Source organism: Protomyctophum bolini (assembly GCF_963924005.1).
Source record: "Protomyctophum bolini genome assembly, chromosome: 19".
NCBI lineage: Eukaryota > Metazoa > Chordata > Actinopteri > Myctophiformes > Myctophidae > Protomyctophum > Protomyctophum bolini.
The window spans coordinates 16,644,592-16,659,859 of record NC_137880.1 but is presented as its reverse complement, the minus strand read 5'-3'; positions in this window follow the sequence as shown (position 1 = coordinate 16,659,859).

Below are 15,268 nucleotides of genomic sequence, written 5' to 3'. Positions count from 1 at the left end.
GGCTTGTTTTAATGAGCAGACAACGCAATAAATTCATGGAAAAGAACCACTTGGCATAAATAATTTAGAACTAGAGTCATGATAATTGTGCTGGATGTGACATTAAGAATGACTCGTCCTTATATAAAGTGCCAGTATCGATGGAATGCCAGTGCGGTGAAGCAATTCAAATTCCGTAGCAGACTTTTTTGAAGATTTTGTGTATCGGGAGATTCGGTACTGACATGAGCATGAGGACCACTGACTTTGCACTGTGTTCGACGCTCCGAGTCAGACACGCACTAAAAAGGACACCACAGAAGAGTTTGAATGGCGAAACATCTAATGAGTCGTCGCTAAACATAACTCTTCCACATTTGTCATGTGTTTGTTCCCACGTCTTTTTTTTTGCTCCATTTCGACTCCAGAATCAAAATGAAAAATGCACTTGCAAAAATGACTTTACATAAACAAGCCGCCACATGTCGTCTGTGCATGGTCCCAGAGTACAATGTACCAATATGCTACCTAGATCATGATCTCTTTTAACTAACAATCTCAGGGCTTGTCCTAAAGTCTGGTTTATACAGTACTAACCCCGAAAATAGCAGATCTACAAGCTCACAAAGTGGTGCACCACAACGTGTGAGCTTGAAGATCGGCTATTTCTGGTGCACGACACCAAGTATAAATCAGGCATCTTTGCTGTTTGACATGTCTACTGAATGCTGCATTCACACTTCATAAAAAAGAGAAAAAGAAAGGCATCGCAAGGGAGCACTCTGAGGGTGATAGATTCAGACAGCAGAACTGGACGATTAAGTAAGCCATAATGCAAGTTGCGGTACGATCCTGGCGACTTGGGAGATATTTAGAGGCTGCTGGTCATTGGAAATGTCCTGAGCTGACCAGTGCAGTGGTTAAGCTTGAAAGCAGTGCGCTAACCGTGGCAGTTTTCTATTTCAAAATACTTGACCCAAGTGCATCACGTTTATGTCTGCAAAGTACAGTTACATTTTCATATTGGTCTCATGCTACTAATGGGAATGACACTTATGTTATGCATAATGGTTTGTGAGCTTGGTCACTGATTGTACTTGTGTGAGGTGCGAGGTTGAATAATTATTGCCTTGCTCACACACATTCAGACACTACTCCTCCCCAGCCTCACTAATATACTCACACAAAAACTCCACATACTATATACAGTACTACACTGTCTCAGATCCTATTGTGTGCATTACTTTGGGTACAGAGTTAGCCTATAGTGTGAATGCAGCGTCAAAGAACTATCAATGTGTTTTTGTAAAAACGCTTTTAAGGATGAAAAAACGAACAAAAAAACTTTAATGCTTATTTAAAAAAAAACAAAAAACATTTTAAGATGTGGAATTCCAAAAAGCATGCTATATTGCAAAAAAGAAAAGAAAATAAATACTCTGATGTATATGGTATTGATTGTACCATCATCACCCACCACCTGCTTCAAGAGGACACTCCTTCATGTAGGATCTTTTATTTTACATTTTATTTGGACTGCCTTGAGGCGGCACAGACAATAAAGTCAACACAAAGCGAGTATTTGGACGTTGTTCATGGTATTAACTTGCAACCATTATGCAGGATTTATACATCGCTGTGTACGATGTTGCGAATCAAAAATAGAATATCTATCAGCTCCAATTGTGAGCTTGTAGATCGTCTATTTTTGGTATGCAACACGGCATACAACAAGTATAAAACCAGGCATTACATTAAATGTAGTGAGTGCCTTTTTGAAATAAAGAACACTGAATGACGTGCGATTTCAGAGTTTGTTTGTGTGTGTGTGTGTGTGTGTGTGTGTGTGTGCACGTGTGTGTCTGAGACAGTGCACGTGTATGTCAGTTGGACTTCAATTTCCTTGAGAGATTTTGTATCTCACTACCCCTATCTGTCTCAGCGATGTAGCTATCACAGTCGCTTATCAAGCCGGAAAGAGGACTATATCCCTTTCATTGTCATTGGCAGTGACCTCGCTCTTGCATTGAAATAAACCCCCTCCAGTTGTTTCTTTGGGGCCAATCTTTCCAAAGGTTCCTGCATCACTTACTTCCTGACTTGATAATCCAAACCTTGTTGTCACATGTACATCGCAGATAATCACTCCAAGCAACATGAGCAGGGTATTGCAAGAAGAGAGAGACGTCGATAGACCTTTGTGGATTCCGCAAAGTAAATTCTGTTAGCACTGGACAGAAGTCTCTTAATTAGCCCTTCACTAAATCCCACCCCAAAAAGCGATTGTCCAATGCCAATCCAAATAGTTTAGCAACGGTTGCTATGCAGGTCAAGCTTTCTTCGCTGCTAACGTGCCTATTAACGTGCCTATTGGACAAGGATGGGTTGGGGAGGGACTTAGTGAAGGGCTAATTCCAATGGAATGAAGAGATTCTGGACGATTCTTTGGCCCCATCACTATTCCATGTCAATATTAGAGGCACTCACAGTCCCATATGTTTTTAGAACATTCTGACACTAAATTCAGGCGTAGACAATCTTTATTTGAGACCTACCTGTTCCAGCAACACACTCACAACAAAACTAACAAACAAATCAATTACAAAGTTAATTCAAGAGGCTTGGAGTTTGTGTTTGATGGATAGTGCAGTGCGTGCTTTCAAACACAACAGCATCACCAAAACAAACTGGGCTCCAGTTTCTATCTTGGCAGCAGTTTTTGGTATTGAACGACAGTGAAAGGCCCTTACACTCTGAAGCTGTGTAATGCCTAATTTATGCTTTGTCACACGAGGGTGTCGCACACTGAAAATGGCAGTACAAGCTCACAACGCATGGCATTCACAGCTCATAATGAGTTTGCATATCGGCTATTTTTAGAACACATGAATGTAGGTACTAGTTGCTTCCTTTAAAATTATATGGTATAGAATATAGATTATTAATTTAGTTTCTGCATTCATTATAAGGAATCCATATCATAATCTCTGAACCGTTATTTGGTCAAATGTCAGGAGTCTCAGGACCACTTTCGTCAAAGCGAAACATTTTAATTGCGCGTTTGAATGTGTGTAAATGTGCAAATAAATATTCAGTGTTGGCAGGCCAGGGTTCTGTTCTTCCCTTCCATGTGTATACCCGGTATTTGGAATGCCGTAGGCAGGGGGAGCAGCAAGCAAAGACCCCCGCAGGTTGTCACAGTGTGTGTCTAGGAGTAGGCCTGAATCTGATTGGTTGAGGGGCATGAGGTGATGTGGAAGGATGAAGGAGTGTGAGCAGTCAGGGAAAGGAGGGAGGGTCTGAGGGCACCTGGTGGAAAATGGGGAAATAGCAGGTCTGGAGGCCAGACATGTAAAGACAGAGATACAGAGAGGTGGATAGAGCAGTGGTTCTAAAACTGTGGTCCGGGGACACCCAGGGGTCCCTCACAAGTAATAATATTACTTATTTTAAGTAACTACTAACTAACTAGTAATAGGTAATATATTACCGTTTTGAGTAACTTTTCCAAAAAAAAAGGCCGGACGGCCTTAAGCCAATTTTAATATACTGTACGATAGCATCAGTTTAACCACTTTAACCTTTTATGCTTTGGCTCTTTGCCGATCTACAAGTTCACAACATTTGATGCTTGTAGATCAGCTGTTTTGAGAAAACTAAATTAGAATAATTTTGGAAACATAACCACAAAGGGCCACTCATATCATCATATTATTGTTCCTCACTAATGTTCCATTCTGTCTATTTCTGTCTATTTGCTCTGTGTCTCAGAGGAGGGCTGTGGAGAATAGTGGACAGACACCTGCCTCACAGAGACACAGATGGAGAGGGGAGGCAGAGTATAGGGACAGAGATACAGACAAGACAGATGGAGGGGAGAGACAGACACACAGAGACAGATGGAAAGGAACTGACAGAGAGAGACAGATGTGGCGGGTGATACATAGACAGATTCTGACATGGTTACTACAGAGCGGAGCAGCAGACAAAGACGCTGATAAAATCAGACGGGCATAAGAAGGAGCTTGGGGTACTAGCTTGCTTATACTGCGGCAGGAATATGCCGTTATTAAGAGCGCTGCATTAACATGAATGACCAATGACAGCGGAGCGAGCCAAGCCAACCCCATGGGTTTGGCAGGAATACACTGATACTCAGCGGGTGAGGCAAGGCTTGACTATCATATCCTGCCAGAACTAATGCTATGCTCTGTTAATATGAAGCACAGAATAGCCATCTTTGATATAACAAAATGCCAAGTCAGTCAGCTTCAGTGGGGTGGCCATATAGCTTAGAGTCTGTCTGGTACTCAGAAGGTTGCTGGTTTGCTTCTCGGTCCGCCCAGCATGTTTTGGAAAGAGTATTCACATTTGTGATTTTATTTTTTTACTTAGGCTAAGTAAGATACAATTCTGCAAATGCTAATACTAAGTAAAAATCCAGATTTCAAAATGTACTTGAGTAAAGTACAAAAGGATTGCATAATGCGTAGGCATTATGCAGAATATAGCACAAATGTTCAAATGTATACAATCCAGGCACGTGTGGAGGTGAGAGGATGGGGTGGGGTGGAGTAGAAGTAAAAGTACTTAAAATTGGAAATACTCCAGTAAAGTAGGCTACACCACTGCCAGCATGTACATGTTAAAGTGTCCCTGAGCAAGGCACCTTAATCCCTAACAACTCCCGTCTAAGCAGCCTTCCGCTGGGTCCATTTCTCACGGGAATAATGAAAACCTACCTCTTCTATTATCCCAAGGTTCTCACATTCTATGCATGAACCTAAGATGTTTTTATTCATACGTTTGCTGAAATTAACACATTTCCCCTCTCAGTCTTACACGTGCAAAACCTGCTTAATTAACAGCCAGGGACACTGAGGAAACACCCTGCAGTATGTTCCTGTGTTTCATCACCATAGCTTTATATAAATAAATAGAAATGTAATCCCGGTTCTATAGTTCATAATCACATTGCCTGCATGCCCACTACAGTATCCTGTGTCCATGTTTTTTTTGTTTTTGTTTTTAATCTTTTTTAGTGTTAGGACGTAATGAATTACAGACGAAAGCTGTTTTTATCATATTTTACCCCAGTGGTCCTCAAACTTTGTCCTTATGGCTGTGGACCTGGGTATTTATTTGGCTCAAGCTTTATTTTCTTTATAAAAACAAAGCTAACTTCCCAATGATCTGTAGCAAAAGGGTTGTTGTTGAAGCTGTCATTATGTCAGTTTTGGATTACGGTGATGTAATCTATAGAAATGCTGCCCTTAACTCTTTTACCAGATGTATCACTAGTGAAAGCTACAGCACTCACCATTGTACCCTCTTCCCTCTCTGAGAGGAGATCTAGGCACTGGCACCAGTTTATTTTTAAGGCTATTGATGGGAGGTTACCACGTACCCTACAGCACGTTGCTGCTAGACTGGAAAAGAAACACTCGTCAGACCGTTCAAGTGAATGGCTTACACTAGAGGTCCCATCTGTACAGTCTGAACTGGGAAAATCTGCTTTCTGCTTCGATGCCCCTACTTCATGGAACACTCTACAACAAACACTAAAAATGAATACCCCAGTATCTTATGGACAATTTAATAACCTGCTTTTAAATCTAGGTTTCAATCAAAGTGGTTAAACCATTAAGTAATTTAGGTGCAGACCCCCTGGAACCCCCTCAAGAACTGCTGGGGGTCCCAGGACCCCACTTTGAGAACCACTGTCGTTTGGGATGAAAGCATTAAACGGACAGTAACAGAGTGGCAAAGTCATCCTTGGAGCACCGCCACTAGCGGGGCTAAAAATAAAAGCCCAAGGGGCTCTGGACTTACATTTTCTACGCGTCATCCTTTCTTCCTCATTATGCGTCACAGAGGATACATCCAGTCAGACAGACTGGTGACCAGCTGAGTCTGACTACTGTTAGACCATATGGACACCTCAGGTATCCGACTCAATTACTGTACGCAGTGTTACAAGTAATGACGGTGATCGATGATGTTTACGCCATACTGATCTGAAAGTAGAATGTGTTTACAAAAGAAGAAACTCAAAAACTTCTTAAGCAAAAGGAAACTATACAGTAATCGAGGAGAAAGAGCAGGCCTGTAATTCACCTTGTTTAGATAAGAAACTGCCAATTGAAGGCACGTACAGGTCATATGAGCTAGTCGAAACAACATCATTATGGGATCGAATGTGTGCTTTTGTGAAGGATAGCACACACACACACACACACACACACACACACACACACACACACACACACACACACACACACACAGTAAGTCCACTCTCAAATAGTCCTTGAGAGGATCTATGAAGAAAAAGATGAAAAAGAAATACAGCTTCTGTTCTGGTTTCCTGGGAAACCATTGTCTGTGTAACATCACCCTACAAATTGTCTCTGGTAAATGTCTGACCAAATTCAGTGTGGTTCACCTATAGCAATCTGCCTATTCGATTGATTATGATATCTTAATTGATATTATGATAATAAGATATTATGATATATCTTGTGTGCAAAATTGAGGTTTTGGCCTGAAGTTGGCACTAGAACACTGTTTCTCAACGTTTGGTCCGAGACCCACCAGGGGTCCATATGGATTCTGACGGGTCTGTAACTCTGAGAGCTAGTGTACACATTTTTTTATTTTATTTTTATCTTTAGGACCTCAAACTATAGTCTGCACTGTAACATTATCAGTGATAATGTCACTCCCAGAGTTACAGACCTGCAACTGTCCATTTGGACGTCCCCGGTGGTCCCCAGACCCGACGTTGAGAACCGGTGCCCTAAGAATGTGCAACGGCAGAGCAGAGGGGTCAGCAAAACCAATGAGGATATACTCCAGAGAGTATATCAGGCACTCGTCAAGTTTCATGGCAATCCTGTCAGGGTGAGAGTAGAAATGGACCCAAGCACATTACGACAGAGTGGGCAGAGCAGTTCAACTCAAAAAGGTCTCAAATAAACGTAAGGTTCTGTTATATAATTTCTGTACTATGCAAGATACGTACTACATAGTACAGTGTGTATGTATTTGAGTAAATATGCATGTTGATTAGACTAGGATAATGCTTCATGTCTGCTTGCCTGAACTACTGTAGAATAGCAAAAACATGATGACACATATCTGGACATGTCACAATGACAGACCAGCCAGTGACCCTTGTGTCTAAAGGTCTGTAATGCAAATAGAGATGAGAGGACAGAATGGACATCTTAGGACATGATGGATGCAGGATACCATGTGATAAGAATAGATTTCACTACGTCTGCCTGATAATATAAAAGCACTGAGCAGGAACTACATGGGAGATGATGCTGCCCGCCTCTTCGGCTGCAGGATGATTACTGCCTATAAGGCAATCATTCTGCCTGCTCGCTCGCATGCTAGATTAAACCAATACCTAGGATGTTGTAACATATACTTTGTGCTAAAAAAAATAGTGAAAATGCAGAGTGGTCTGTAATCTCCCAGAGTTAGTGTTGAAGTGTCCCTGAGCAAGACACTGAACCCCTAATTGCTCCTGATGTGCTGGTTGGTGCCTTGCATGGTTTCAGCTGCCATGAATGTGTGTGTGAATGGGTGAATGTAATGCACAACCTATGTAAAGCGCCTTGGATGAAGGCGCTATATAAATGCACCATTTACCATTTAATCCTTGCATTATAGGTTCGAAATAAGCCACAAGCTTTTCTGCCCGTCTCTTCAAGTGTTTTTTGACTGGGGGGGGGGGTCATATTTTGACGGCAGTAAATGCCTGTCATAATTTCACACCCCTCCCTATCTAAGTATTGGACAGTATTAAGATGTTGATATTACTTTTGTATTCATCTTATAAGGCCCCAGCTGTCCTTCAAGTGTTTTTTGACTGGGGGGGTCATATTTTGACGGCAGTAATTGCCTGTCATAATTTCACACCCCTCCCTATCGTATTGGACAGTATTAAGATGTTGATTTACTTTTGTATTCATCTTAAGGCCCCAGCTGTCCTTCAAGTGTTTTTTGACGGCAGTAACTGCCTGTCATAATTTCACCCCATTTCACATGACTTTGGTGAGAGAGCTTATTGTGATATATATTTTTTTATAAAGAACCTTAAATTTATAGTTTGTTGTTTCTGTTTCATCATCCCCTACCTAACATGTGTGCACCATTGATAGGCATGTAAAGAACAAAACATGGACAGTGACAGAAGTGCACTGTTGTATTGTGTTGTGATGAGGTGCAGTGTTTTAGTGAGACAGTCACAGCTACTGCCCGTGCATGGTACTGAACTGCCAAAATGCCTTTTCGAGGTCTTCTTTTCCCACAAATTCAGTTGTGCTGGTGTGCTTTGTGAGAGAGAGAGAGAGAGAGAGAGAGAGAGAGAGAGAGAGAGAGAGGTGCAGGCTTACCTTTGTTTTATTTCGCTAACTTCAAAACTGGAGGTAAGCGTGGTCTATAGTTATGCCACTAATGAGCAGTGTAACACACACACACACACACACACACACACACACACACACACGCACGCACAGGTATGATTTTTATAAGGCTACAAACAAGTCAAAGGGAGCAGGCTGACAATAAACAAACGTCCGGTCTAAACAAAAGGCTGAGCAAATCTGAGATGACTAGAAAAGCCAAAACAGAACACACCTAACATAGTTTTACAAATTGGCAGAGACAGCAGACAGTGGAATGAGTCCAGTTTTATAGCCAGTTTGTGGCCACAGGTGAGTAATGCCAAGGGAATTGTAGGTCTGATGAGGGAGTGGAGACAGCTTTGTATTTAATAGGACTGAGGTGAGTTGGAAAGGAATGTGTGGGAGCATCCAGAGTGGAGACACTGGGACAGAGAACAGAGAGATTCAAGATTCAAGATTCAATAATTTATTTGCCATGTCAACAAGTTGATAGGAATTTGTCTTGGTTCATACTCAACATATACAGACAACCATAGATACACAAACAAGAAGAACAGTACAATACAAAAACAAAAACCAGCAGCATAGGAAATTACATCCAGTTTTTTAAAGTGCTATATGCATATATCTATGAGTTCAGATGTCTAATGGCTACGGTAAGTGCTATCCCTGAAGCGACATGTAGAGCTCTGGATACTTCTATATCTCCTGCCTGATGGGAGGAGATTGAAGAGGTGATGTGCAGGATGGGAGTTGTCTGCAATGATTTTATTTTCCTTCCTAATTATTCTGGTGGAATAGAGTGAGGAAAGTGTAGGGAGATGGAAAGAGACAAGATAAGACACCCACCCACACCCTCCCCTGCAGTTCCCTTTTCACTGTTCTGGCACATGCTTATATTGTTTCTTCTCATCCACTGTTTACTTGTTATACTATAGTTACTTTTAGGTTCATCATAGCTCTCCTTTCACTTTGATTCCTTAAGCTTACACATTTTAAATGTTTGACTAAATTGTCTTGGCTCTATTTATTTATCTACTTTGTACGTTTTTTATTTAATTTGGTTTAACACTTTGCAGGTGATGCAGATCTGCTGAGTCTGTCTGGAATGTTTTGTCATTAAACATAGCAGTAAAATAAAATATTCCAGGGGCAACCAAATTAACTGACAGCTCGGTAGTTAGGACATAGGCACATGGTCCTTCTAATGCCTGGCACTGAGTCCCGGGTATGGTTCCCACCATTTTCTGCATCTCTCTCTCTCTCGTTTACACTGTCTGTCCAAATCACAGGGATTGTGTTGAGTTTGGGCTTAAGGCTGTTTTTATAGTGTGGGCGTAAATGAAAGAATCCTTGCCCTTTCAGTGCCTCAAATATGTATGGTTTTGAATAATACAGTACCATGCTGTGATTATGGGCTACATGTTTAGGAATGAAAATGCCATATATACAAGTCCAGAATGCATTGCGTAGCTCGTAGCTCTGCTATTTTCACAGTTTTTGAAGAAACATTGATTTTGGTGAATGGAATCGTGAAAATGAGAACATTAACGATGAACAATTCTGCATAAATCCTCATTGTTAATGTATCCATTCTTAAACCATCAATTACCACTGAGGATTTCACTGTGCACAATGCTTGTCAGTTGTCTGTGGCCACTTTCACACGTCTGTGTACACTGAGTCAGACATCTGTGTATTGTCGCCACGGCAACTGGAGCCTGCGTGGCAGTGACTTTGGTGAATGTCATTGTCCAACCCTGTGTGCCTCCTGAGAGAGGACATGACTAGAAACTCCATTATAATCTCTTTGGTTTTTGAGCCTTTCTTAGTTTGTTCAGGCCAGTATTTACACTGCTGTCAGTTCTTGTCCTGTAAACTAAAGAGATTATTATGCAGATATATGCTAAATGTAGTGTACACGTAGGCCTGCTGTGTTGTGTTATTTTAAACTGATAACATAATTGCAGCAAAAATAATCAGAAAGCAGGGGAGAAATAAATGCATTGGTAATTTAATAGACAATTGGCACAATACAGATTATTATAGTCATGATCTTCCAGATCTGAACGCTTTTAAGAAAAGAACAGTTTTGTCTATTAAACAATAAAGGAGTGATGATTGTACAAGTACAATCATCACATGAGCATATAAGATCATGTAAAACCATGGTGCCTAATACGTTGTTATTTGTAGAATACCGGTATACCACAAGATGGCAGCATCTGCTGAAAAGAAATATTCATGGGAACAGTGTGTACTGGGCAACTACCAGGGAATAGTGGGGTTCCGTCTCCATGTTAAATTTAGTTGTCATTTACAACTCATGTAAAAGTTTCACTTTCAGTACTAATTTGAAGGTGAGGGTCTATAGAACCATTTTGGTTCGAGTGGCAATCACCAAAATAAAATAATTGGCCTATAGGGGGCGTAGTCAGGTGCCAACCCCCATCAGCCCTACCAAAGTATGTAAACTGTTGTAACTTTTGATTAAATTATCCAATCTGAACATATGAGATATGTATGGATTCACAATCAGGAGTAGCAGTTGGTACTTAAACCTTATTACACATATAATATTTGTTTCCACCCAGTATTGGTGTATATCCACAAAAATAGCAGGAAAAACGAGCTAAAAACTAGTAGTGGGGTCCCTAGAAACACGGTCATTTACAACTCAACAAAAGCTTAACTTTCACTTCTAATTTGTAGATAATGACCTATAGAACAATTTTTGTTTGAGCGGCAAGTCTACAAATTATAGAAATATATATTTTTGACAAATTTCCAAAATGGCCAAAATCGGAATTATGTTTATTTGAAAAATGTCTTAATTTTTATATTGCCGTTTTTTCTTTGTTTTTCTTGCTATATCAAGTCAATCCTGTGTGAGGAATCAACTGGATTTCAAATATTAATATTAATATTTATTATTATTATTATTATTATTTGAATAATCTGATATAGAAACAAAATAAAGATGTCTGCCAATGTACATTGAATTACTACATTACGCCTAATTTCTATCCTGTTGAACCTAGAATGGTGATGTTGGTGCCTATATGTTATCATGAATGACTAATTGTATAAAAACAAAATACATATAATAGGACAATATATAATATTTCACACAAATGAGACAATGCAGTACATATGTGAGGAACTAAAGTTAGATATTGGAATATAATACACCACTCGTGTGTTATATTGGTTTCTTTTATTTTATTAGTTATACTATGTACTGCCACTATAGGGGGCAGAGTAGCAGGTGTGTCTTAATTGTTCAGACTTGGTAGCTTGTTAGTTATAAGACTAAGCATACTGCAGAAGATAATGAGCTGCACTGATTGCTCTCTTGTGGTATTGATATTTTGAAGGTAAGCAAAAAAGTTAAACATGTCATGAAGGATTCTTAAGTGTTTTTTATGAATATGGATAGTCATGGAGTGCCACGATACGGTCTTCTCCCAAGCGCAACTGCCTTGTCGTTTATCTCTTGGGTGAGTTCTACCTTCTGGAATGAATGCTCTGCTGCATATAACAGGTGCACCAGTCCGGCATGATCTTCTTGCCAATGCCACAGCACCTCCAGAATGCCTTTTTTTTGCACTGTCAAGTGCTGTTGCCCTGTAAAGATGCAGACAAGTTGTATGCCAGGATGCACGATTTAGCTTCATGGATTCTGCATCTGGAAGTTCTACGTCTGGGTGGGGAGAAGCGTCAATTGCTCTGAACTGACTTGCAAGGCCTATGATGTCTGTGTAGGCTCCTTCTCTACGACTGGCAACTGGATTTGCAAGAGGGAAAACAAGTCTTTCCTCAGTTTGCTTTTGGCACAAAATGCACAACTGCCATTTCGTTGTCCCAGCCATAACAGACAAATACTTTATCCAGGTTTAGTTTTCTGTTAGGGTCATATCATGAAAGAATATAGAAAATATTATATTATTATATTACTATATTATTATATAACTTTTGTATTTAACAGTTTGCCTCAACATATTAATACAAGAAAACAGTCAGCAGTGCATATAGCTACATTCACATTTACCATTGTAATAATAATGAAAATAATGAAAACACAATTTCTTCCTCAGCATAATTGCTATACTGTAGCTATAGTTTTAGCCTGTGCTATAGCTACAGGCTACTTTGGTTGATGCTAGCTCATACTATTGGGATGTAGTACTTTGGCCACTTATCCCACATCCATATTCATAAAAAACACTTTAGGATCCTTCATGACATGTTTAACTTTTTTGCTTACCTTCAAAATATCAATACCACAAGAGAGCAATCAGTGCAGCTCATTCTCTTCTGCAGTATGCTTAGTCTTATAACTAACAAGCTACCAAGTCTGAACAATTAAGACACACCTGCTACTCTGCCCCCTAAAGTGGCAGTACATAGTATAACTAATAAAAGAAACCAATATAACACACGAGTGGTGTATTATATTCCAATATCTAACTTTAGTTCGCCACATATGTACTGCATTGTCTCATTTGTGTGAAATATTATATATTGTCCTATTATATGTATTTTGTTTTTATACAATTAGTCATTCATGATAACATATAGGCACCAACATCACCATTCTAGGTTCAACAGGATAGAAGCTGGATATACACCAATACTGGGTGGAAACAAATATTATATGTGTAATAAGGTTTAAGTACCAACTGCTACTCCTGATTGTGAATCCATACATATCTCATATGTTCAGATTGGATAATTTAATCAAAAGTTACAACAGTTTACATACTTTGGTAGGGCTGATGGGGGTTGGCACCTGACTACGCCCCCTATAGGCCAATTATTTTATTTTGGTGATTGCCACTCGAACCAAAATGGTTCTATAGACCCTCACCTTCAAATTAGTACTGAAAGTGAAACTTTTACATGAGTTGTAAATGACAACTAAATTTAACATGGAGACGGAACCCCACTAGAACCAGACGAATCTGCCAGCTCATGTTTCATTTGCTCTGGCAATGCCAGACTATATCTAATCTACTGTGAAATGTACAAATAGCTTGCAGTGCACTGTATGTGTAAACCAAGTAGACTACCATTTTTGCAGTGTGGGTCTGTTTGGTTTAACAAACTTGATTTTGTCCATTTTATTTCTCATCACAGAATGTAATTTGCTTCCATAACTGTTGAAGCCTAATGTCTAATTCGCTTTAATCCTGTTCAATTCATGATGGAGTCCAGAAATCACAAGACATATCCATCCTCTGTCTTTTCATTTCAATTTCATTATTTTCCATAATGCCGATTAGTCATTGTAGAAATTCGTCCTGGACCAAATTGGAGATCAGATCCAGCTATCTATTCATCCTCTTTTGGATCTGCACTGTAGGCCATGTTAAATCTTTAACTGGAATAGTAAATTGGTGTTATGTGACTCAGAGCCACATTCAAATTACCAGTTTACAACAGAAGAGGGAAGCACTGCATTGTTCTAATGACAACAGGTGCTCTTTAGTTAAATAAATAAAGTAGAAACAACAACCATGAGGCTTTGATCTGTAGCAGTTCCAGGGCATTCCCAGCGAAGGTTAATGTTGTACAGCATCAAAATCTGTTTAACCCTATTATGCATTGACTATTTGAAAATCTACAAGCTCAACTGTTTATCGGGAAAGCTAATGAGTCTTATTAAAACTGGGAAAGCATCTGGCTAAAGCCAGACCGAATCTGTGATTTGAGTCTGGCTTTATATTAGCCAGGCTAGCTGTTAAGTGCCACATGCATGTTGCTTTTGGCATTTAAGAAGAGGCTGAAAACTCTCTCTCTGTGTGTGTGTGTGTGTGTGTGTGTGTGTGTGTGTGTGTGTGTGTGTGTGTGTGTGTGTGTGTGTGTGTGGACATGGACATGGACGCACCTGCAGCCAGTAAGGCAATCACCAGAAGCTTTTAAATAGTCGACGCCCAAGCTGTCTGGTGAGTCAGTTTGGACTAATGGAGGAGTGAGGATTGGAAGCAGGAATCACTCTGTCCATGAGGAGGCTGGTATGAGGGAGATCTCATTCTCACAAGCCGACTAAACTCCACAAGGGAGAGCCTACAGGCTACAGCACTCTCCCCCAACTGAATAAAGTAATCACTAGCTCTCTCTCTGCTCTGCCCACAGGATGCATGTGAATAGAAACCCAAGCCCCTGACAGGAGGAACCCTATGTTGACGTTTTGCCCCGTTTTTCCCTTTCCCGAACAATTTAATAAAAGACAATTTAAGTTTATGTTGAATCTGACTCTGAGCCTCTTATTTTATTGTGAATCTGTGCCTATTCTCCCCTAGGTTGCCACAGTGTACACGGGTGTGCAGGTACTGAAGGGCCCCATGCAGGAGCCCTTGTCAGGGCCCCTCAATTATGGCTTACCGGTATGCAGCTTATCACCGTTTGGCCTGTGACTTATTCTTCACACATCTGTATGCCAAGGTCTGCAACAGCCGGCTCCTTGTCTCAGGAGGGGGGTGACAGCCAAGACAGTCAGGGCGTCTGTATTGTATTGTACCTTTGTGATGGTCATGTTGATCGGTGGACCTGCTTCTGGGGGAGAAGAGATGGACCTAGGGGGAAGCTCAAGAGGGCTGGTGGGAGGGAGACCACGAGAGGGAGATGGACAGAGGGACCGTTGAGGGAGACAGGCTAAGCCTGCTAGACTGAGAGATGTTGTTTGCTTGTTGCTGTTCTTCTGAATAAACTTCTAAGATATACATTCACCCGGATGGACATATATTATTTCCATGACACTCCTCAAAAGCGCTCTCAAAGGGCACTTACGGACGACTGCAATTCGAAACTGCCCCCCCCCCCCCGTAAAATCATAATCCCACCCCTTTTCCCCCTCACTGTATATGTTT